Raw genomic sequence first — 24,130 nt, forward strand, 5'->3', positions numbered from 1 at the left:
TTTTGATTTATTCTTTGATCTATTGGTTTTTCAGCAATGTGTCTAATTTCCACATATTTGTGAATTTTTCTCAAAGGAGCAGAACTTCAGTATTTATCATTTAACCCTGTAGGTACCTGTTACATAAGCTAAGTCCCAGGTGAGTATAGTTGAGAGGTTGAGGGCTCCTGTATTCCACATAGTTCCCACTTCTTGGGCGAAGGATTTGCTTCAGGTGTCATACACTGAGAATACTGGAGCCCTGATCATTCTTTCCCCAGCTTGCTCATAGGGCAGAGGTTTCATGCAGGGGGAGAGAAACTACCACCCTGCTCAGTGCCCAGCTCCTAAAGCAGGGTTATCGCTCAGAAAGTATGCCACTGTCCCTGCCCCCAGCTCTGGAGCCATGGCTCATAAATTTTTCCCTGAGGGATAGGCAGCCTCTGAGAGCTCTGAAGTTCTTCCCAAAGGAACAAACTTTGTTGGAAGCATTAGTGTGGGGAAATTCAAGCCTCCAAAATCTCTAAAAAACAATGGAGGTTTTGGTGGAAAGCAAGCAAGAGTCTGGTAGTTTCATTAGAGATATAAGCTAAACCATAGGCCAGCTTGTTTATAGGGAGAACCAGGGAAAGTGACAGCTAAAATACTCCTCCTAGGGTTAGAAAAAAAAAACCTCAAACACTGACCTCAAACCCCATCCCTGCGAAGGAGACTGAATTTAAAGGATTGAGTCTATGCGGCCATTATGTCCCCAGGGTATTGTTAAAAGCAATAGAGCAATCATCCAACAATTAGTGGAGCTTAACAGCTGGGTGTGACCAGGGAAAGAGATGAAGAGAGCCCTACTAAAACCACTTCCATCCCAGGCTGACTGCTGGTGACCAAGACTTTGCCCTCTCAGGAGCAATATCAAAGTCTTCACGTTATAGAGGAAATTGACTTCACTAAAATAATCCAGCCAATCACTAAGGAAATAAACAAATAACAATAACAAACTCCAGGGGAAAGGGCACTGGTACCAGAGTTGCTATAAAATATTATATAAAATGTCCAATTTTCAACAAAAAAATACAAGACATGCAAAGAAATAGGAAAGTATCATTCAAACTCAGGAAAAAAGCAGGCAGCAGAAAGTGCCTATGAGAGCAACCAAATGTCAGATTTAACAGACTAAGACTTCAAAGTAGTCATTACAAATATATTCAAAATGAACTAAAGGAAAGTATGCTTAAAGAAGCTATGATGACTGTAATAGACTGAATGTTTGTGTCCTCTCCCAAAATTCGTATGTTGAAATCTAATACCCAATATGATAGCATTTAGAGGTGGAGCATTTGGGAGGTGATTAGGTCATGAGGTTGGAGCCCTCAAGAATGGGATTACAAAAAAGACCCCAGAGAGCTCCGTCACCCCTTCTGCAATGTTAGGACAAAATGATAAGACAGCTGTCTATGAACCAGGAAGCAGGCCCTCACTCAATCTGCCATCACCTTGATCCTGGGCTTCCCAGCTTCCAGACTGTGAGAAATAAATGTTCGTTGTTTAAGCCACTGAGTCTGTGGTATTTTTCTTATAGGAGCCCTAACCAACTAAGAACTAAAAACTTAGGGGGTCCAGGCATCAGGGGATCTCCACAATATTGCGAGATTTACTTACAGAATACCAACTAGTTTCCCACAGTAAATATTGGAGAAAAATTCCCTGGTGCTTCTGTTAAGGGGAAAGAAAGAGGAAGCATTTTGAAATACACTACCATACTCTACACTTCTTAACAACGCCTGCCCTCAGGGTAAACTAGTTAGCCAGAGCCTAACCTGCTGGGATATTATTAGAGCCTAACTGACCTAAAGGAGAAGGGAAAAAACCAAATCCAGCCCACTCTAGCCATCCTGTTCCACCTCTGGTAGAAGAAAACAAAAGAAACTCTTGTGAAGTTCATATTTCAGAGACATAGGTCACTAAAAGACTGAGATCTAATCATAGGATTATACGATGCTTCCCCTCCCCCAACACCTCGCCACCACATTACTAAGGCCTATTTGCTGCAGTTCCTTTTACTTAGTACATCATGTCCAGCTATTAAAAAAAAAATTACAAGGCATACCAAAAGGTAAAAACCACAGCTTGAAGCGACAGAATAAGCATTAGAACCAGACATGACAGGGATGTTGGAATTATCAGACCAGGAATTTAAACAACTATGATTAAATGCTAAGGGCTCTAATGGATAAAGTGACAGCATGTAAGAACAGATGAGCAATGAAAGCATAGAGATGGGAACCCTAAGGAAAAAAACAAAACAAAACAAAAAGAAATGCTATACAATTAAAAAAAAAAAACCAGTGTCACAGAAATTAAGAATGCTATTCCTGGGCTTATTAGTAGACTGGACATGGCTGAGGAAGGAATAGCTGAACTAGAGGATATATCAATAGAATCCTTAAAAACTCTAAAGCAAAGTGAACAAAAGCTGGGGGGAAAAAAAAGAATGTCCAAGGGCTGTAGGACAACTACAAAAAGTATAACATAGGCATAATGAGAATGCCATAAGGAGAAGAGAAAAAGGAACAGAAGAAATATTTGAAACAATAATGGTGAGAATTTCCCCCAAAATTAATGTCAGACACCAAACCAAAGATACAACAAGCTCAGAGAATGTGAAGCAGGATAAATGCCCAAAAACCTACACCTACACATATCATTTTCAAACTACATAAAATCAAAAATAAAGAAAAAAACCTGAAAGAAGTCAGACATACACAAAATCAAACAAAAATTTTAAAAACCTTACCTATGGAGGAACAAAGATAAGAATTACATCTGACTACCCCTTAGAACCATGCAAGCAAGAAGAGAGTGGAGTGAAGTAAAGTGTTGAGAGGAAAAAACCACCAGCCTATGGGGCGCCTGGGTGGCACAGCGGTTAAGCGTCTGCCTTCGGCTCAGGGCGTGATCCCGGCGTTATGGGATCGAGCCCCACATCAGGCTCCTCTGCTTGTGAGCCTGCTTCTTCCTCTCCCGCTCCCCATGTTTGTGTTCCTTCTCTCGCTGGCTGTCTCTATCTCTGTCAAATAAATAAAATCTTAAAAAAAAAAAAAAAAAAACCACCAGCCTAGAATTATGTACCCTACAAAATTATACCGCAAAAGTGAAGGAGAAATAAAGACTTTCTCAGGTAAACAGAAATTGAGAGAATTTGTTGCCAGTAGACCTGCCTTGTGAGAAATGTCAAAAGAAGTTTTTTGAAGAGGGCACCTGGGTGGCTCAGTTGGTTAAGCATCTGCCTTTGGCTCAGGTCATGATCCCAGGGTTCTGGAATTGAGCCCCACATCAGGCTCCCTGCTCAGCAAGGAGCCTGCTTCTCCCTCTCCTCCCTGCTCATGCTCTGTCACTATCTCTGTCTCTCTCTCTCAAATAAATAAATAAAATCATAAAAAAAAGTTCTTTGAAGAGAAGGAAAATAATATAGGTCAGAAACTCAATCCACATAAAGGAAGGAAAAACATCAAAGAAGAAATAAGTGAAGATAAAATAAAAACTTTTCTTTTTCTTATTCTTAGTTGATCTAACAAATAAGTTTCTTCAAAATAATATCAACAACATAGCTTCTCGGCCTTTTGGCTAAGATCCAAATAATAACATATTTGATTATGTATGCTTATGTATATATCATATATATAGATATACGCTTATGTAAGCTTACATGTAAGTGAAATGAATGACAGCAATGATACAAGGGATGGGAGGAAGGAATTGGGATTATTTTGTTATTACAAGGTACTCACACTGCCTGTACAGTGATATAGTGTTATTTGAAAGTGGATTTGAATTAGCTGTAAATGTATATTGCAAACTCTAGGGCAACCACTAAAAAGAAGTATTTTTAAAAAGTATGACCAATATGCTAAGAAAGGAGAGAAAATGGAATTATACAAAACACTCAGTAAAAATCACAGGCAGAAAAATAGTGGAAGACAAAGATAGGAATAAAAAAAAGGCAATAATAACAAACATGGTAGATATTAATCCAACTATATCAATAATCACTTTGAATATCAGTGGTCTACATGCACCAATTAAAAGACAGAGATTGTCAGAGTAGATCAAAACCAAGACCCAACTATATGTTGTCTATACAAAACCCACTTTAGGGGGGCCTGGCTGGTTCAGTCAATAGAGCATGTGACTCTTGACCTCAGGGTTGTGAGTTTGAGCCCCACACTGGGTGTAGAGATTAAATAAATAAATTTTTAAAAAAAAGAAAGCAGGGAAATAGTTATATTAATTTCAGACAGAGTACACTTCAAAGCAAGGAACATTATCAAGAATAAAGAAGGGCATGATACAATGATAAAGGGGTCAATTATTCAAAAAGATGTAACAATCCTTAACATATATGTGCCTAACAAGAGAGTATCAAACTATGTGGGGCCAAAACTAAGAACTCCAAAGAGAAGTAGATGAGTCCACTATCATAGTTGAAGACTTCAACTGTCTTAGAAATGGACAGATTCAACTTGTAGAAAATCAGTAAGAACATAGTTGAATTCAACTATACCATGAATCAACTGGATATAATTGACATCTATAGAGTACTTTATCCAACAATAGAAAAATACGCATTCTCCTTAAATTCACATGGAACATTCACCAAGACAGACCACATTCTGGACTATACAAAACACACCTTAACAAATTTAAAGAATAGAAATCATAGGTTGTCTGCTCTCAAACAACAATGGAGTTAACCTAGAATCAATAACAGGAAGATAACTGTAAAATTATAAACTATGTGGAGATTAACCAACATTCTTCTAAACAGCACATGTATCAAAGAAGAAATCTCAAGAGAAATTTTAAAACATTTTTAACTAAATGAAAATGAAAGCACAAGTTATCAAAATTTGTGGATGCCACAAAAGCAGTATTTAGAGGGAAATTTATAGCATTAAAATGCATATATTAGAAAAGAATAAAAATAACTGAAATGAAAATTTCACTAGAGGAGCTCAAAAGTAGCTTTGAACAAGAAGAATTAGTGAACATAAAGATAGATCAATGGAGATTATGCAATCTGAAGAACAAAGAGAAAATAGAATGAAGAGGAAGGAACAAAATTTCAGAAATGTAGTCCACCATTAGCATACCAACATCAATATAATGGGAACACCAGGAGGAGAAAAGAGCAGAAAAAAATATTCAAAAAATTATGTCTGTGGACACCTGGGTGGCTCAGTTGGTTAAGCATCTGCCTTCGGCTCAGGTCATGGTCCCAGGCTCCTTTGATTGAATCCCAGGTCAGGCTCCCTGCTAAGTGGGTAGCCTGCTTCTCCCTCTCCCTCTGCCTGCTGCTCCCCCTGCTTGTGCTCTCTCTCTCTCTCTGTCAAATAAATAAATAAAATCTTAAAAAACAAAACAAAAACAAAAAATAATGTCTGAAGAATTTCTAAGTTTGATGGAAATCCTTTACATCCAGCACGCTCAGCAAACTCAAGTAGGATAAACTTTAATCTCCTTGAAGATCCACAAACAGGCGTATCACAGTAAAACTACTGAAAGCCAAAGACAAGAATAAAAAATCTTGAAAGCAACATGAGGAAAATGCCTCATGTTTACAAGAAAACCCCAATAAGATTAACAGTTAACTTCTAGGCAGAAATAAGAGAAGCCAAAAAGCAGTGGGATGACATATTCAAAGTGCTCGAAGAAAAAAAAAAACAACAAAAAAACTGTCTACCAAGAGTCCCATGTCTAGTAAAGGTAGATATGTTGAAAATGTTCAGTATGTTCCAAGCCAGATATAGTTCAAAAATGATGAAATAAAGACATTCCCAGATAAGCAAAAACTGAGAGAATTTATTGCTAGAACACCCACCTTACAAGAAATGCCAAAAGAAGTTCTTCAGGTTCAAAGTGACCCCAACCATTTGAATCCACACAAACAAAACTGAGAATACCAGCAAAAGTAATTATGCAATTATACAAAATGGTATAAATGCATTCTTCTTCTTTCTTCTTTTAACTGATTTTAAAAGCAATTATATAGGGGTGCCTGGGTGGCACAGCGGTTAAGCATCTGCCTTCGGCTCAGGGCGTGATCCCGGCGTTATGGGATCGAGCCCCACATCAGGCTCCTCTGCTATGAGCCTGCTTCTTCCTCTCCCACTTCCCCTGCTTGTGTTCCCTCTCTCACTGGCTGTCTCTATCTCTGTCGAATAAATAAATAAAATCTTTTAAAAAAATAAAAAATAAAAGCAATTATATAAAGTAATATGTATGTAATAATATTATTAGGACTGTAACATATAGGATTGAAATATATTTGCCAGTAACAGCACAAAAGAAGTGGGTAGTCCCTAAGGTGTGTTGGACAAAGGAAATGACACAATATGGTAACAAAAATCCATAGGAACAGATGAAGAGAATTAGAAATGGTAAACAGGAAGGTTAATATACCCATATATTATGATTATAATAATATAATGGCATAATACAGTGGCATAAATATATATTTGCTCTCCTTCTCTCATCTTCTTTAAAAGACATAACTTTATATAAAGTAATAATTACAGTAATGTATCATTGGGTTTGCTACATATACAAGATGTAATATATATAACACTAATAGCACAAAAAGGGAGAAAGAGTTATATAGGAGTAACATTTCTATATCTCACCAACTTATTTTCATAAGTTAATATAAAGCTGAAATAAATCCTGATAAGTTAAGATGCATAGGGAAATCTCTAGAGCAGATACTAAGGAAATAACTAAAAACTGTAGTGAAAAAACTCATAAAGTAGTTAAGATGTTACTAGAAACTATTCACTTAATGCAAAAGAAATCAGTAACGAGGAATAAATGAACAAGAGATATGACACATGTAGAAAACAAAAGGTATAATGGCAGCCATGATTCCAGCTATATTAATAATAACATTGAATGTGAAGGGGTTGAACAATCCAATAAAAAGCAGATGGTCAGACTGGATTAAAATACAAGATCCAACTATCTGCTGTCACAATTTAGATTCAAAGACAAATACATTCAAAGTAAGAGGATGGAAAAAGATACACAGTGCAAACAGCAACCACAAGAAAGCTGGAGTGGCTATACTAATATCAAATAAATAGGCTTTAAAATTTTTTTTTAAGATTTTATTTTATTTATTTGAGAGAGAAAGACAGAGAGAGAGAGAGCAAGACTGGGGGGAAGGGCAGAGGGAGAGGGAGAAGCATACTCCCCACCAAGCAGAATGCCCGACACGGGGCTCAGTCCCAGGAACCTGGGATCATGACCTGAGCCAAAGGCAGATGCTTAACCAACTGAGCCACCCAGGTGCCTCCAAAATGTATATTTTATAATGATAAAGGGTTAATGTATCTGGAAGGTATAATAATTATAAACATATATATGCACCTAACAACCAAAATATATGAAGCAAAAATTGACAAACATTAAGGGGGATATATTCACGTCAACAATAATAGTTGAAGACTTCAATAGCTCCCATTAACGGATAGAACAGGGGCGCCTGGGTGGCTCAGTCAGTTAAGCGTCTGCCTTCGGTTCAGGTCGTGATCTCAGGGTCCTGGGATCCAGCCCTGCCTCTGGCTCCCTGCTCAGTGGGGAGTCTGCTTCTCCCTCTCCCTCTGCCCCTCTCCCTGCTCATGCTCTCTCTCTCTCTCTCAAATAAGTAAACAAATAAAATCTTTAATAAATAAGTAAATAAATAATGGATAGAGCAATTAGGCAGAAGATCTAACTGGCAGATGATCAAGGAAATAGAGGACTTGAGCAGCACAATAGAGATGAATGCTACAACATGGATGAACCTTGAAAACATTACGGCAAGTGAAAGACGGCAGCAAAAAAGACCACACGTTTTATGGTTCAATTCACATGAAAGTCCAGAATAGGAAAATCTATAGAGACAGAAGTGAGATTAGTGGTTGCTTAGGGCTGGGGCAGGGGGTAGGGAATAAGAGAATAAGTGATAGCAAAAGGATATAAAATTTCTTCTTGAAGCAATAGAAATGTTCTAAAATTTACTGTGAAGATGTTATACACGTATGTGGGTGTAGTAAAAACCATTAAATTATATACTTTAAATGGGTGTGTTGTATGGTATGTGTATGGTATCTCAATGAAGCTGTTTTAAAAATAGTTAAAAAAAACACAACTTTCTGACATGTTTAGAACTTTTCATGATTTGTTTCAGACTCTTCCTAATGTATTTCAGATCATTCTGACTTGCTTGAGACATTTCCCAACTTCTGTGAGACTCTTCTTGACATGTTCAGACCCTTCCAGCCATAAATGAGAATCTTCTTTTCTGTTTGAGACCCTTCCTAACTTAAGTGAGATCTTTCTGGATTTGTTTTACTCCTCCTTACATGACTGAGAAAGTTCCTAATTTGTGTAAGACTCTTCCTGACATGTTTTTGTAAGTCTTTTCCTGACTGTATGTGATGTTCCCTGCCTGGTTGAGATACTTCCTGAAATGTTAATGTTTCTTTCTGATTAAGACCCTTCCTGACTTGTCTGAGACCCTTCCTGACCATTTGAGACTCTTTCTGATGACTTTGAGACCCTTCCTGTCATATTTTACACCCTGCTTCACTTGTTTGACACTCATTTCTACCTGCGTAATATTCTTGCTGAAATGTTTGAGCCCTGTCTTGACTAAGATACTTCCTCATAACTTCAGAGGGGAGGGGGGTGCGGGAATGGGATAGACTGGTGATGGGTGGTAAAGAGGGCACGTATTGCATGGTGCACTGGGTGTTATATGCAACTAATGGAGCATCGAACTTTATATCGGAATCCGGGGATGTACTGTAAGGTGACTAACATAATAAAAAATCATTTAAAAAAATAATTAATTAATTTAAAAAAATTTAAAAAAAGATACTTCCTCATAACATTTATATCCTTCTTGACTTTCTTAAGACACTTCCAGGTGTATTAGATAGCTTTCCTGACATATTTGACGCCTCTGGACATGTCTAAGATACTTCTTGATGTGTTTGAAGCCCTCCTTGATGGTATGTGAGACCTTCTGATACCTTTGAAAGGCTTCCTCTCATCTTTGAGACCTTTTCGGACTTGTGTGATACACTTCATAACATGTTTGAGATACCTGACATATCTGAGACTTTTCATGGTGTATTTGAGATTCTCCCTATATTTGGGTTCCTTCTTGGCTTGTTTGAAACTCTTACTGACTTGTTTCAAAAGCTTCTGGAATTTAAGACTCTTTATTGCTGCTTGAAATCAATCCTGGTGACTTTGAGACCCTTTCTACCCCATTGGACAGCCTTCTTGCATTTGAAACAATTTACTTGCTTGAAATTCTTTCTGGAATGGTTGAGACTCTAACATATTTGACTTGATGACCTGTTTGAGCCACTTCCTGACTTATTTGGGACCATTCCTGATTGAAACTTGCTAATGATATTAAGTCACCTTTTGCCATGTGTGCAGTCCTTTCTGAGTTGTTTTCTATCCCCCCCCATGACTTTTTTGAGACCCATTATGACATATTCAACACTGTGCCTGTCAGTGTGAGATCCTTTCAAGGTCATTAAAACATTTTGTTATGCGTTTGTGACCTTTCCTTATGTATTTGAATCTCTTACTGACTGCTTAAGACCTTTACTGACATATTTGAGACCCTTCCTGATGTATTTGAAACCCATCTTGCATGAGTCCCTTCCTGGTGTATCTGAAACTCTTCCCACTGACTTTGAGACCCTTCCTAACATGTTTGAGACCTTTTATAACTTGTGTGAGGGGCTTCCTGATGTGCTTGAGACCATTCGTAGTTTTCTGAGATTCTTCCAGATTATTTGGGGACCCTTCATGACATATTTGAAACTTCTCATATCTTGCTTGAGACCATTTCTGATGTGTTTGATACTCTTCTGACTATTCAAAACTATTCCTTTCTGTTTTAGACACTTCCTTATTATTTAGCACTCTTCTTAACTTATTTGAGACTCTTCAAGAAGTATTTGGGATTTTTCTTGACTTGTTTGAGACTCCTTCTGACATATTTGAGACAATTTCTGACTTGCCTGAGACCTTTCCTGGGGTGTCTATAAGACTCCTCCTTACTATTTGAGAGTCTTCAGGTCTGACTGAGACACTTTTTGACATGTTTGAGATGCTTTCTTCTTTTTTTGTTACAAATAAGTCTCCTTATTTGTCACCATTAAGAGTCTGAATTTTAAACAGATTTTCAGACTGGAGACTTATATTCATCAGCTTGTTCAACTTTAGCTCCTGCCTCATTCTCAGTAGTTTTTTCAAGACTACTACTGTCACCATGAAATTCCCTGAGTTTTCCCAGTTCAAACTTGGGCCTCTTCATCATTTGTACTTTTCTAACAAAGATGCCATGGAGTGGATAAATATACTGGCAAACATTTTCTATGTCTTTTCCAATACTGTCTGGAATCAATTTATTGGCCACTGCTTTTAAGTCATTTATCGGCACCTCTAGGGTCATGATTTACCTTATCTTCTGGATTTGGCAAATGTGTTGGTGCTAGGTATAAGAGCTGTTCCAAATCTGATTGTTGCAATTTTTAGTAAAACCGATACAGAGTAGATGAAGCAAATAGCCTTCAGTAGTCTTGACAGTAACATGAACTTCAATCATGGCTGCCATATTTTGATTATGGAGCACATTTTGTCACAGATAAGATCCATGCCATGGAAGTAAGTCAGGCAGTTTTTGCCCTGAATATCCTCAGTAATTAGCTTTAATTTTCTACATGCAATTTTATTCTGCAGATCAGCAAGGTTCACTTCAAAAACAATACCCTTGAGGCCATCAGATGCAATTTTCGTTCCTTGAGTTCTTGTCATGAGTGTTTTTCCAATATTTATTATTAATTGAACATAGCTGGTGCTTTCACATCATACCAATCTTTCTTAGAAATTGGATCACTTTCTTCTTGGCTCCCTTTTTGCTGCCTTTCATAAGGCACTTGATCTTGCCAAACGGCCATGGCTCTGCTTAGAACACTTTGTTCTTTTTCTGAGAATCTTTCTGACTTCTCATCTTGACATGTTTTTGACCGTTTCCTACCTATTTCAGAAAGTCTTCCTGACTTATTTGACCTCTTCCCGTCATGAGGGTCTCCCTGACCTATTTGAGACCCTTCCTTATATACTTAAGGACATTGAGACTTTAACTGCCATCTTTGAGACCCTTTTTGTTTTGTTTGAGACTCTTTCTGATAACACTGAGACCCTTCCTAACTTCTTTGAGACCCTTGCTGATATGTTTGCAACCCTTTCTGGTGTTTTTAAGACCCATTATGTTGTATTTGAGCCCCTTCCTGATTTACTTCTATGTGCTGAATCAGTCCCTGATGCACTTGTAAAAGGAGGCAAAAAGACCTTTAGCCTCAGACTTGAAAGGAACTTTTCTTCAAGCATTTAGTCAAAAAAGTGTCTATAACCATACATCAAGAAAAATCCAGCAATGCTTTTTCCAACCATCAACTGCAAATGGACAATGGGAACTTTCATTGGTCATTTTTCTAGGCTTTTAATGAAAACTTTCTTTTTTAAAAAAGATTTTATTTATTTATTTGACAGAGAGAGAAAAAAGCACAAGCAGGGGGAGCAGCAGGCAGAGGAAGAGGGAGAAGCAGGCTCCCCACTGAGCAGGGAGCCTGACCTGGGATTCAATCAAAGGAGCCTGGGATCATGACCTGAGCCGAAGGCAGATGCTTAACCAACTGAGCCACCCAGGCACCCCTAATGAAAATTTTCTATAATTCGACTTAAGTATCAGTGATTTTCATTAGAACATAGTTTTAGCTGTTGTCTCAGAGAGCCAAAATAATAATGTTTTACATGATAGAAAGCAGTTCATTTCTTTCATGTTAACATCTGAGCATGGGTAGTCCAGGGCTGCTCTGTCAGCACCATAGTGGTTCTCAGGCTCCTCTGTCTTATGGGACTGCCGTGCCTGGATGGAGCTTTATCCATACGGTCCAGGATGGCTCATTAGCATGTACCTTTTCCAACCATCAAGAAGAAGGAAGAGATGGAGGGCAACAAACTCTGCCCTTTCAAGGACATGACCCACAACTTGTACATATCAGTTCTGCTCAAGTATGGTTAACCAGAATGCAGTCACATGACCATACCTGGCTGTAAAGGAAGCTGGGTAATGTAGTCTCTATTCTGGGAAGCCATTTTACCTTCTTAAGTTCAGGGTTTCTATTAGCACAAAAAGAAGAAGAAGAAGAAGAAGAAAAGAAAGAAAGAAAGAAGAAAGAAAAAGAAAGGAAGGAAGGAAGGAAGGAGAAAGAAAAGTATTTTGGGGAACAATTGGCAGTCTCTTCACAGCCTCTCATTTTGAAACTTGGAAATTTTTAATTTGGCCAAGAAAAACAATTCCCTCCTCTAGCAAGAGGAAAAAAGGATTTTTCCCCATTTTTCTCTTCCTTAACTTGGTAGCTCCCAGAGAAGAACAGTTTTTAATTCTAAGCCATGAAATTCGAAGGGAAAAAAGCATGCTTAAAACTGGAGTATTTATTTGTAGTTTAAAAAAATGCCTTGGGCTATTGCACTGGTACCTAAAGACCAACCTGAAGTTTGTGATTGAGCGTCTATGCATGCGGCAAAAGCACGAAACATTTTGAGAGGCGGAGTATCAGATCACCATCTGGACCATAAATAATTTATGCATTTTAGATACTCGGAAATCACATGGGTCAGGAACAAATAATATACTAAATCTCAGTGAGAAAAATAATTCTCTAAACATTATATTTGTGAATTCAAGTTAAAGCCTAATGACAGTTCTGAGAACTGGATTAAAATGCAGGAAAGAGCTCTAGTGTTTATGTGAAACTAAATGGACATTATTCTTGATTTTTAAAAATATACAAAAGAATAGCTGATCAAGCTCAAATATCCACAATCAAGCTTGAATCTCCACAATCTGGTCATGGTGACCAGCTGGAATTGGACTCCACATCCAATGCGCTGTCTTTGGGCAAGACTTTGAGATAAAACTCTTATCAGATCCTGACCTAACAGTGACTTTACATGCTGGGCCACAAGTTTGTGAAATATGGTCCGTGCTTTCGCTGTTTTTGAGAGTTTGCTGAGGTACCTACTCCAGTACACCTACGGAAAGACAGAACATGGCAGAGAGTTCAGAGGTTGGTCCTCGTTGGACCGGCAGGCTGCCCCAGATCGTATGGGTGGAGCATGGGTGGGGGCAGGGGACAGGGTCAAACTGGACATTGTTCTAGTCAAGGCCTTCTACTGATTGGGTGAGGACCACCCACATTACAGAGGGCCATCTCTTTTACTCAAAGTAAAAGAGTTAACGCCATCCAAAAATACCCTCAGAGAAACACTCAGAATAACATTTGACCAAATATGTTGCCATCCCATGGCTCAGCCAAGTTGACACATACAGTTAATCATCACAGGAAGGTAAGGGCCAGTTGAAGAAAGACCTTGAATGCTAGGCTAGTATTTAGGCTGTGAGAACCACTAAAGATTTAGAGGCCAGAGGATTGGAATGAGGAAGCCTGGAGGCAGAGAGAGAATTTAGGAGACTACTGTGATCATCCAGGCAAGAGGGAGAGCAGGGTAATTACAGGGAGCCTGGAGGGGATGAAACAGAGACAAGCAATATGGAACTGACAAGACATAGCAATTGACCAGTCCTGGGGGTGAAGGAAAGTATGCACAGAATGACTCTGTGGTTTCAAACTTAGATAACTAGGAGGCTGGTGAAGTCATGGAGAGAAATGGAGGAACTGGGGGAGAGAAGATGCCTGTCTCCCTGGGGGTTCCTCTGATTGAAGGGCTTAGGGCATGTTCAAGTTATCGATGTGTTACAAACCACCCTGAAATGGTGACCTGAAACAAATACCTTATTTTGCTCACAAATCTGAAGGTGACTGGGCTCACATAGCAATTCTTGCTCCGCACAATGATGCATTGTATTAAATTTGTGTTGGTAACAGTAAATTAATTCTTCACATAAGATTTATTAAATGGAGGGTGAAAGTAAACACTGATAGCATCTTTTCCGCATATTACCTACTGAACTTCTTTTTAAAAATTGATTGCCATTTTTATCTACTGACACTGATTAATTCTAGATCCTACTCTGTTGCCCTAAAAGAGAGGACGAAAATGATCTACTGTTCATGCCTCTCCTGTGCCCAGAAAGTATTCTGACTTAGAGTAAGAAATGTCTAACATGCTTTAAAATTAGAACTCAGTTGAATTTCCTGTCTATCTTTTAAATGAATTTTAGATTTCCCTTTCATCTTAGTTCTATTAGATTTCATTTGTTAAATAGTCTAGAACCAGCTTGAAACTTTTAAAACAACTTTATTGAGGCATCATTACTACCATAAAATTCACCCAGTTTTAAATGGCAATTCAGTGATGTGTAGTGAGTTTACTGAGTTGTGCACCCATCACCCTACACAGTTTTAGAACATTTGTATTATCCTAGCCCCAGGCAACCGTTGACTCCCTAGATTTACCTTTTCTGGACTTTTTATATAAATGGAATCATATGGCATGTACTCTTGAATCTGGCTTCTTTCGCTTAGCGTGATGTTTTCAAGATTCGTGCATGCTGTACCCTCTGTCAGTACTTCATTTCTTTTTGATAGCAAAATAATATTCCACTGTATGAGTATACCACAATTTGTTCATCGATTCATCAGTGGGTGGATATTTGGGTTATTTTCACCTTTTGGCTATTGTGAATACTGTTATGAGTATCTGCATGCAAGTCTTTGCGAGGACATATGCTTTCATTTCTTATGTGTAGTACCTAAGAGAGGAATTGCTGAGCATGGTAAATTTATGTTTAACTATGTAAGGAACTGCCAAACTATTTTCCAGAGTTGTTGTATCATTTTTTTCATACCTCCCAGCCATATATGAGGTTTCCCATTTCTCCACATTCTTGCCAGTATTTCTTACTATCATTTTTATTCTAGCCATCCTTGTGGGTGTGAAGTGCTATCTCATTGTGGTTTTGGATTTGCATTTCCCTCAGAACGATGATGTTGAACATCATTTCATGTGTTTATTAGCTATTTGTACATCCTCTTTGGTGAAATGTCTATCCCAATCCTTTGTTCATTTTCAATTGGGTTGTCTTTTGAAAATTGAGTCATAAGAGTTTTTACTTCCAGGTTGAAATTTAATATAATCCATACAACCTTTCTGAAGTATAATATGGCATTATGTTTCAAATGCCCTAGAATTTATTTATTTATTTTTACTTATCCTGCCAAGTGGGCATCGGGGTGAATGCTGTAATGCATTACCCAGATCTTATCTCTTATTGTCCAACTTCAAGAGTATGGTCAGCAGGGGCGCCTGGGTGGCTCAGTCATCAAGCGTCTGCCTTCGGCTCGGGGCGTGATCCCGGGGTCCTGGGATCGAGCCCCATATCGGGCTCCTCCACTGGGGGCCTGCTTCTTCCTCTCCCACTCCCCCTGCCTGTGTTCTCTCTCTTACTGGCTGTCTCTCTCTCTGTCAAATAAATAAATAAAATGTTAAAAAAAAAAAAAAAGAGTATGGTCAGCAGAGAGTCCTTAGATGTCCACGCTCCAGGGTCCACCTCAGCTGCATAGAATCACTGGGGCAGCCCACATCCAATGACTGATCTTTGCAGGGGTATAAAGGTCTGGCCATTTCTGCCTGTCTTTGGACAATTCTACAGGACTGTCCTAATTGCAGGGCTCCCTATAGGGTCAGCCAAGTCTGCCATCAGGCCTGTATTGAAACTTGTTGATTCCAAGAGCATTTTTTCCAGCTTTATTGAGATATAATTGACATATAACACTGTATCAATTTAAGGTGTACAACATGTTGATTTGATACTTTTTTTAAGATTTTATTTTTAAGTAATCTCTACACCCAATGTGGGGCTCAAACTCACAACCCTGAGATCAAGAATCATATGCTCTACCAACTGAGCCAGCAGGCACATTATACATTTATATATTGCAAAATGGTTACCACCATAGCATTAGCTAACACCTCCATCCCATCACATAATTACCATTTTTTAATGGTGAGAACATTTAAGGTTTATTGTCTTAGTAACTTTCAAGTAAATAATAAAGTATTATTAGCTATAATCACCATGCTGTACATTGGATCCCCAGAACCTGTTAATATTTTAACTGGAAGTTTTTACCCTTTAACCAATATCTCTCCATTTCCCCCACCTCCTGCCCCTGGTAACCACCACTCTACTCTGTTTCCCAGAGTTCAGCTTTTTCAGAATCCACATATAAGTGACATCATACAGTATTTGTCTTTCTCTGTCTGACTTACTTCACTTAGCATTATGCCCACAAGATTCATCCAAGTTGTTGCAAATGACAGGATTTCCCTCTTTATCATGGCTGAATAATATGCCTGTGTGGGGTGTGGGGTGGGCGGTGCCTGTGTGTCCATGTGTCTGTGTATCACATCTTCTTTATATCACACCTTTATCCATTCATCTGCTGATGGAATAAAATGCTAGGGACTCCATTGGCTATCGTAAATAATGCTGCATTGAACATGGGGGTGCAGATAATCTCTGAGATACTGATTTCATCTCCCAGAAGTAGGATTGCTGGTTCATATAGTAGTTTTGTTTTAAGTTTTGAGAAACCCCCACACTGTGTTCCACCAACTTACATCCCCACCAACGGTGCACAAGGGTTCCCTTTTCTCCACACCCTCATCGACTCTTATTATCTCTTGTCCTTTTGATGATAGTCACTCTAACAGGTATGAGGTGATAGCTCACTGTGGCTTTTTTTTTTAAAGATTTTATTTATTTATTTATTCGACAGAGAGAGAGTGCACAAACAGGGGGAGTGGGAGAGGGAGAAGCTGGCTCCCCCATGAGCAGGGAGCCTGATGCAGGGCTCGATCCCAGGACCCTGGGATCATGACCTGACCTGAAGTCAGACGCTTAACTGACTGAACCACCCAGGCGCCCCTCACTGTGGTTTTGATTTACATTTCTCTGATGATTAGTGTTGTCAAGCACCTTCTCCTATATCTATTGGCCATTTGTATGACTTCTTTCAAAAAATGTCTATTTGGGTTCTTTGCCCATTTTTAATTTAACTACTATTTTTTATTTTTTTATTTTTTGCTATTGAGTTGTATGAGTTCCTTATATATTTTGTATATTAGCACCTTATCAGATATAATGATTCATAAATATTTCCTCTCATCCCGTAGGTTGCCTTTGCATTTTGTTGATTGTTTCTTCTGCTGTGTAGAAGCTTTTGAATTTGATGTAGTCCCATTTGTCTATTTTTTATTTTGTTGTTTGTGCTTTTGGTGTCATGTCCAGGAAAGCATTGCCAAGACCAATGTCAGGGAGCTTTCTTCCCGTGTTTTATTGTAGAGGTTTAACAGTTTCAGGTCTTATGTTTAAGTCTATAATCCATTTCATGTTAATTTTTGTGAGGGGTCCAATTTAATTCTTCTGCATATGGTTATCCAGTTTTCCCCACACCATTCATCAAAGAGACTATCCTTTCCCTAATGAGTATTTTTGGCTCCCTTGTCAAATATTAGTGTGTGAGTTTATTTCTGGGCTCTTGATTCTGTTCCACTGGTCAGTGTGTCTATTTTTATGCCAGTACCACGTTGTTTTGATTTCTATAGCTTTATAGTATAGTTGAAATCAGGAAATGTGATGCCTCCAACTTTGTTCTTCTTTCTCAGAATTGCCTTGACTATTAGGGGTCCTTTGTGGTTCCATACAAATTTTAGGATTGTTTGTTCTATTTCTGTGAAAAATGCCATTGAAATGTTTACAGGGATAGTATTGAATCTGTAGATAGCTTTGACTAGTGGGACATTTTAACAATATATTAATATTTCCAATTCATGAGCACAGAATATCTTTACATTTATTTGAGTCTTCAATTTCTTTTATCAAAGTCTTATAGTTTCCAGTTTATAGATGATCCACCTCCTTGCTTAAATTTATTACCAAGTATTTTATTGTTTTGGTGTTATTGTGAATGGGATTGTTTTTTTAATTTCTTTTTCAGATGCTTTGTTGTAAGTGTATAGAAACACAACTGTTTTCTGTATGTTGATTTTGTATCCGGCAACTTCACTGAATCTGTTGATTAGTTCTAGCAGTTTTGGGGGGGGGGGGCATCTTTAGGATTTCCTGTATATAAGATCATATCATCTGCAAACAAAGACAATTTTACTTCTTCCTTTCCATTTTGGATGCCTTTTATTTCTTTTTCTTGACTCATTGCTAAGAGCACTTTTTTTTTTTTTTAGGTTTTGTTTATTTATCTTTAGGGAGAGAGCATGGGGGGAGGGACAGAGGGAGAAGGAGAGAGAGTCTCAAGGAGACTCCACACTGACAGTGGAGCCCTACCCCCCGAGAAGAAACCAAGAGTCAGACACCCAATGGCTGTGCCACCCAGGCACCCTGCTAAGAGTACTTCTTAATAAACGTCCTGCAGTAACTATAAACTCCATCTCAGAGTCAGTTTCCTGGAGAACCCAACCTACCACTGGCAACGTTCATTTTAATTCCCCAAAGATTGGTACACGCACAGTGAGAGCCATGCACATATACTACTGCTTGTTGATTGGCCCAGATGTGAGCACCTGACCCAGGATGGACCAATTAGAGTCTTTCCCTAGGGGTATTGCACTTGGGAATCGGAGAGTCGAAGTTATTGCCCGTCTGTGGTAAAAACCTGGAAAATAGGAGGGTAAGAAAGAGTAACACAGTATTTTCAGTTGCTCATGCCTCACATGTCTCCAAGGGAACCTAGAAACACGATGAAGCCTTGCCCAACACCTGGAGATGGGGGCCCTTGAAAGGTTTTTTATGTTAATGATTGATGACTTTGTTATGTACACCTGGAGCAATGGACCATTCTGTACTAGCTTGTCCGTACTGCTTTGCACAAACATCAAGATTGATGATGCGCACCAAAAGGGAACCAGCTGTCCAGATGGGCTTTGAGAGGGGATAAAAGCAGCATGAATGCCCATTTTCTGGGCTACGTGGCCAAGGAGGAAGCTAGCATGCTTACCTGTCTGAAACAGGCATTCTACCAACAGGATGACCATGCATCTGTCTTCTCCAAGCTCTACAGTGAACCCAGCAAGTCTCCTGCAGTCTTTTGATTTTAGAGCCAGACCAGAGAATAACAAATGGCAACCTGGAGACAGTAATATCTCTGCCTTGGCAGTCATTTTTCCTCCTAAAGCTGATCTACCACCAGAGCTCAGAACACATCTAACTGCCCCAGAATCACCTTGGTTACACACATCTCTATTACCCACAGGCGAATTTTGAACCTAGGACCTCTTTGAACCTCTTTCCAGTCAAATAAAATTTATCCAAAAGAGAGACAGTGCTCGCAAATATCCAGGTCATACATCAGTGAATTCTTCTTCAAACATTCATTGCTTTCTCTAATCATAAAAGTAGTAAACATTCACTGTAAAACAAAAACAAAAACTTAGAAAGTACAGAAAAAATACAAAGGAGAAAAAAATAATAAAAGACACCCATAATTCCACCACTCAGGGACCACCATTTCAAATATATTGGTTAATGATTTTAATTGTTTCTCCTTGCACACATACAGATACGCACACATTACTTCTATAAAACTGGGATCCCGTGATGCATACTGCTTTGAAACCTGCTTCTGTCATTCAACCCTTGTCATCATTTCTAGGGGCTGCATTAAAAGGAAGCCTCACAAGCTACTTAATCACACCCTTACTGCCAGACATCCGCGCTGCCTCCCAGTATTGGTTAGTATCAAAAACCCTGCCAAGAACATGCCTGCACATATATCCTTGTATACTTTTTAGTTTATTTTTGTTACCCAGATGACCCCCGGTCCTCCAGCCTGCACAGTTAATCTTTTCCTTTAATATCTAAATAAAATGCTAAGGACTCCATTCCAGAAGCCAAGGGAAGTCCAGCACCTCCCCCAAAGTCACCTAAGGGCCTCCAGGGGGTTCCATTTCTCCTGATCACCTCTCACTCTGTTTTCCTGTTTATCTCTCCAAGCATTTCACCTTCTTGGGCATTTTACCTTCTGTGTTCTTTCAACATGACTGTTCCCTCTTCCTTCATTGGCCCAAAGTGCCACTAGAGCATGGCAGGCATGGGTGGCTGCCTTTAACTGAGGTTTGGGGGAAATGAAAGCCAGTCACAACACAGCAAGAAATAACTTCAAATTCACACCAGATATTACTGTCTTTAGAAAGTTGCTGGCCATTCTCCACCGTATGGGAACTTTTTATTCATGATGTTTCTTCATGGACCCTGATGTCCTGCCATGTTCCTGGGACCTTCTGCTCTCTCCATTGACCACGTTATGTCTTCTCTTTTTCTCTGTACCTAAACTGTTCACCTGCTCACTCTAGTAGCCCTGAAAATTCTAAATGCCTCCTACTTTAGTATTGGTTAATCCCTCACACATCCCAGGAAACCAGTTCCTCCTCAAAACATTTTCTTCATTTGGCTTCTAAGACACTACATTCTCCTGGTTTCCTTCCTCACTGGCCATTCCTCAACTTCCTTTACCAGCTCATTGTCCTCTTCCTAACTTCTAAACACCAAGGTGTCCCAGGACTGAGATTTTCGACCTCTTTTCTATCTTTACTCATTCCTGAATGATCGCATCCTGTCTAATGGCGTTAAGTACCCTCTACACACTGATGATTCTCAAGTGTCTATCTTCTGCTCTGACCTCTAGGCTCAGACGCCCAATTGCATACTCAGCTTCTTCACTTGGATGCCTAAAATGCATCTTGAAGTTAATCTTTCCAAAACTAAATTTTGAATTACTCCCAAATTTGTTCCTCACCTGGCAGTCCCCATCTCAGTAAACTCCAGCTCCATTCTTCCACTTGCTCCGGCCAAAACCTTGGAGTCAACTTTGACTCTTGTCTTTCTCTCACGCCTCATATTTTTCCTGGTAGGAAATCCTGCCAGCTCTGACTTCAAAGTATAGGCTGGCTCTGACTACCCCTCACCACCTCTACCCCTAACCTATCCTGGTCCCAGACTCCTGATAGCCTCCTTTATGGACCACTGCATTTGATCCCAACTGGTCTCTCTGCTTCAACTCTCGTCCATCTATTATTTACTTTCCATGAATATCCTTTCAGTTCTTAAGCCAGCAAAAGTCACATCCAGTTCAAAACTTTCCAATGGCTTCCCATATGACTTGACCCAAATCAAAAGCCAATGTGGTCTGTAACCTGGCTCCCTCTCCAACTTCAGCTACTACCACCCTCCCCACTTGCCCACTGTGGTACAACCACACTGGTCTCCCTGTTGTCCCTTAAATAAAGAAACTCTTTCTCATCTTGGGGCCTGTACACTCATTTTCCCCTTCCTCAGGTGTTCTGCCCCCAGATTACAGTATAGTATCCTGCCTCTGTTCATGTTGCTGAGCAAATGGCACCTCCTCGGAGAGGCCTTCCTTGACCACCTTATCTAAAAAGAGCACCCACATTATTCTGTAAACCTTGACACTGCTTTATTTTCCCTCATGGTTCTTAACCTGACATTTGATTACAATGTTCATTTTTGTGTTGTCTCTCCCCCCATGAGGGCAGGAACTGGTCTGTTTTGTTTATTGCTGTATTCCGGTAACCTGGACTAGGAATTGACACAGAGGAGGAGCTCCACACATTCTCGTTAACTCTCTTGGTTTACATTATGTCCTTCCAAGTTCTTCCCAAATTAGAATATACCATCAAGGTTCCTGCAGGTGCTTTCTTTAACACAAGACACAGCCACCTCTAAGATGAAGTTTGCTCAGCTCTGGAATGCAGTTACACACACACACACACACACACACATATAAATATATATTGGAGCATTTGCTTCAGATAAACTCACAGAAGTAGAATTTCTAGGTCGTGAGCCAAATTTCCAAATTACCTTGCAGAGAGGTCAACACTAATCCTTCTCCCATCGGCAGTGCTCTCTCTGTTCCAATGTATTCTGGGCCTCCAGGCAAATGGTGATGATGGTGATGATGGTGATGATGATGATGGTGATGATTTATGTCCCCCTTACTCTTTTTTTTTTTTTAAGATTTTACTTATTTGAGAGAGACAGAGACAGTGACAGAGAGAGCGACAGAGAGCACAAACAGGGAGGAGAGGGAGAAGCAGGCTCCCCTCTCCCAGCAGGGAGTCTGGGGGCTCAATCCCAGGACCCTGAGATCATGACCTGAGCTGAAGGCAGATGCTTAACCAACTGAGCCACCCAGCACCGCCACCCCCCACGCCTTACTCTTTGTTAACTAGAAAATAAATGGATCTCTGTAGGGGCAGGGAAACTGCTGAGTTATCATGCCCCTGTTGAGGGTCCATGGAGTATGCTGACTTTGGGGAGTAAAGGATGCTCTCTGGAAACTTCCTCATCTGAAATTATGTCCTCACCAACACCTTAAATTTTTTCTCCATGATGCCAAGTCATGTTCGTTCATTAATTAATTCATTTCACCATTACTTTTGAGCATCTGTTTTATACGTAAGCTCTAAACATTTGTCAAACTGAAGAATATCCCTTGAAATAATGGGGTTTACAAACATCGTGGTGTTTACCAGTTTACAAAGTGCTTTCACTTCCATTATCTCATTTGGACTATAAAAGCCAAGTGGGGGGGCGCCTGGGTGGCTCAGTCGTTGGGCATCTGCCTTCGGCTCAGGGCCTGATCCCAGGGTGCTGGGATCGAGCCCCACATCAGGCTCCTCCGCTGGGAGCCTGCTTCTTCCTCTCCCACTCCCCTTGCTTGTGCTCTCTCTCTCGCTGGCTATGTCTCTCTCTGTCAAATAAATAAATAAAATCTTTTAAAAAACAAAAAGACACGTGGGTACAATTCTGCCCATTTTAAGGTGAGGGAATAAGAGGCATCGAGGGGAGGGACTTGCCGTGGGATACATATTACATAGGAGTCAGAGCCACAACCAGGAACCCTCTGAGCGCCTTGGCACATGCCACCCCCTCCATTGGACAATATCCTGCCAGGTCCAACACCACCAAAAGCAGGTATACTTAGCCAGAGTAAAAAGAATGGCATCCTTACGCATTTTAAATTCTCAGCTGAGGGACATCAAAATGGAAGAGTAATTTTAAAATGGCTTCTGTGCGTGATGCCACGTCAGCTATCATGGCAGTGGGTGCTGTGCTGAATTGCACTATGGCAACTCGATTAAGGCAGGGAACTGCAGTTTCCTAGAAGCCCCTCCCTTGTATGATTCTGGGTCAGGGCTGGCCAAAAGAGGAACTTGTGTGGGAATTGTAGGGCAGAAGGTGAGCAGCAGTCCCTGCGTTTGGCAGGTTTCCCGTCAGATACAGGGCGGGTCAGAAGCAGAGGTGCCCGGCTGATCCCAGCTTATCGGCTCTCGCCGGCTCCACCTCCAGCTCCCATTTCCTGCCGTTGGCTCTGCCAACAGCTGCCTCAGGCCCACCGCCAAGGACTTGTCTGGAGCCCCACACGTACTGTAGCAGGAGTTACACAGCGGCCACAGCCTCCATAAACCCCTCCTCGAACAACCCCTTCACTGCCCGGCGTGGGCAGCTGGCTGCGCTTGGCTTCTTGAACTTTCCTGAAAGCTCTGAAAGCTCCCAATGCACCAATGCTTCCGATTGCAGCTAATGACTCCTCCTTCTTGACATTCATTTCCCCAACACTTCCCACATCTGTGTAGGTTTTATTCCTAGAATGCTCACGGTGGCTGTGCTTCCCAGTCTGAATACTGACTGATGGAATGCTTGCAGATTTTGCTTTCCTTGAAATGAAAAATAACATAAGAAATGTTCCAGATTGTAAGGCAGAATTCCACCTTCTATTTAGAATCTATATATCGCGGATGCTAATTTATAGACTGTGGGTGTGAAGGGGGAAAAAAGAAGGGAGATTATTAAGTGAGCTAGTGGAGGATGAATAATGTATGCCTTACATATAGACCGACGTGAGAAAGGAAATGAGAAAGAAGAACTGAGAAGATATATTTTCTCTCTCTTGTTTTTATAAGATAAATGGATGGAAGAGGGGAAGAAATTGGAAATGAGATTACTTTTGTAGCCTGAAAATTT

At 40.0% G+C, this 24,130-nt stretch overlaps 1 pseudogene; it reads right to left on the reverse strand.

The window, feature by feature from the left end:
- Positions 1-10,222: 10,222 nt before the first annotated feature.
- LOC100469479 lies at positions 10,223-23,714 on the reverse strand (annotated as a pseudogene).
- Positions 23,715-24,130: the final 416 nt, after the last annotated feature.

The sequence above is a fragment of the Ailuropoda melanoleuca genome, chromosome X, assembly GCF_002007445.2.
Source record: "Ailuropoda melanoleuca isolate Jingjing chromosome X, ASM200744v2, whole genome shotgun sequence".
In the NCBI taxonomy this organism is placed as follows: Eukaryota; Metazoa; Chordata; class Mammalia; order Carnivora; family Ursidae; genus Ailuropoda; species Ailuropoda melanoleuca.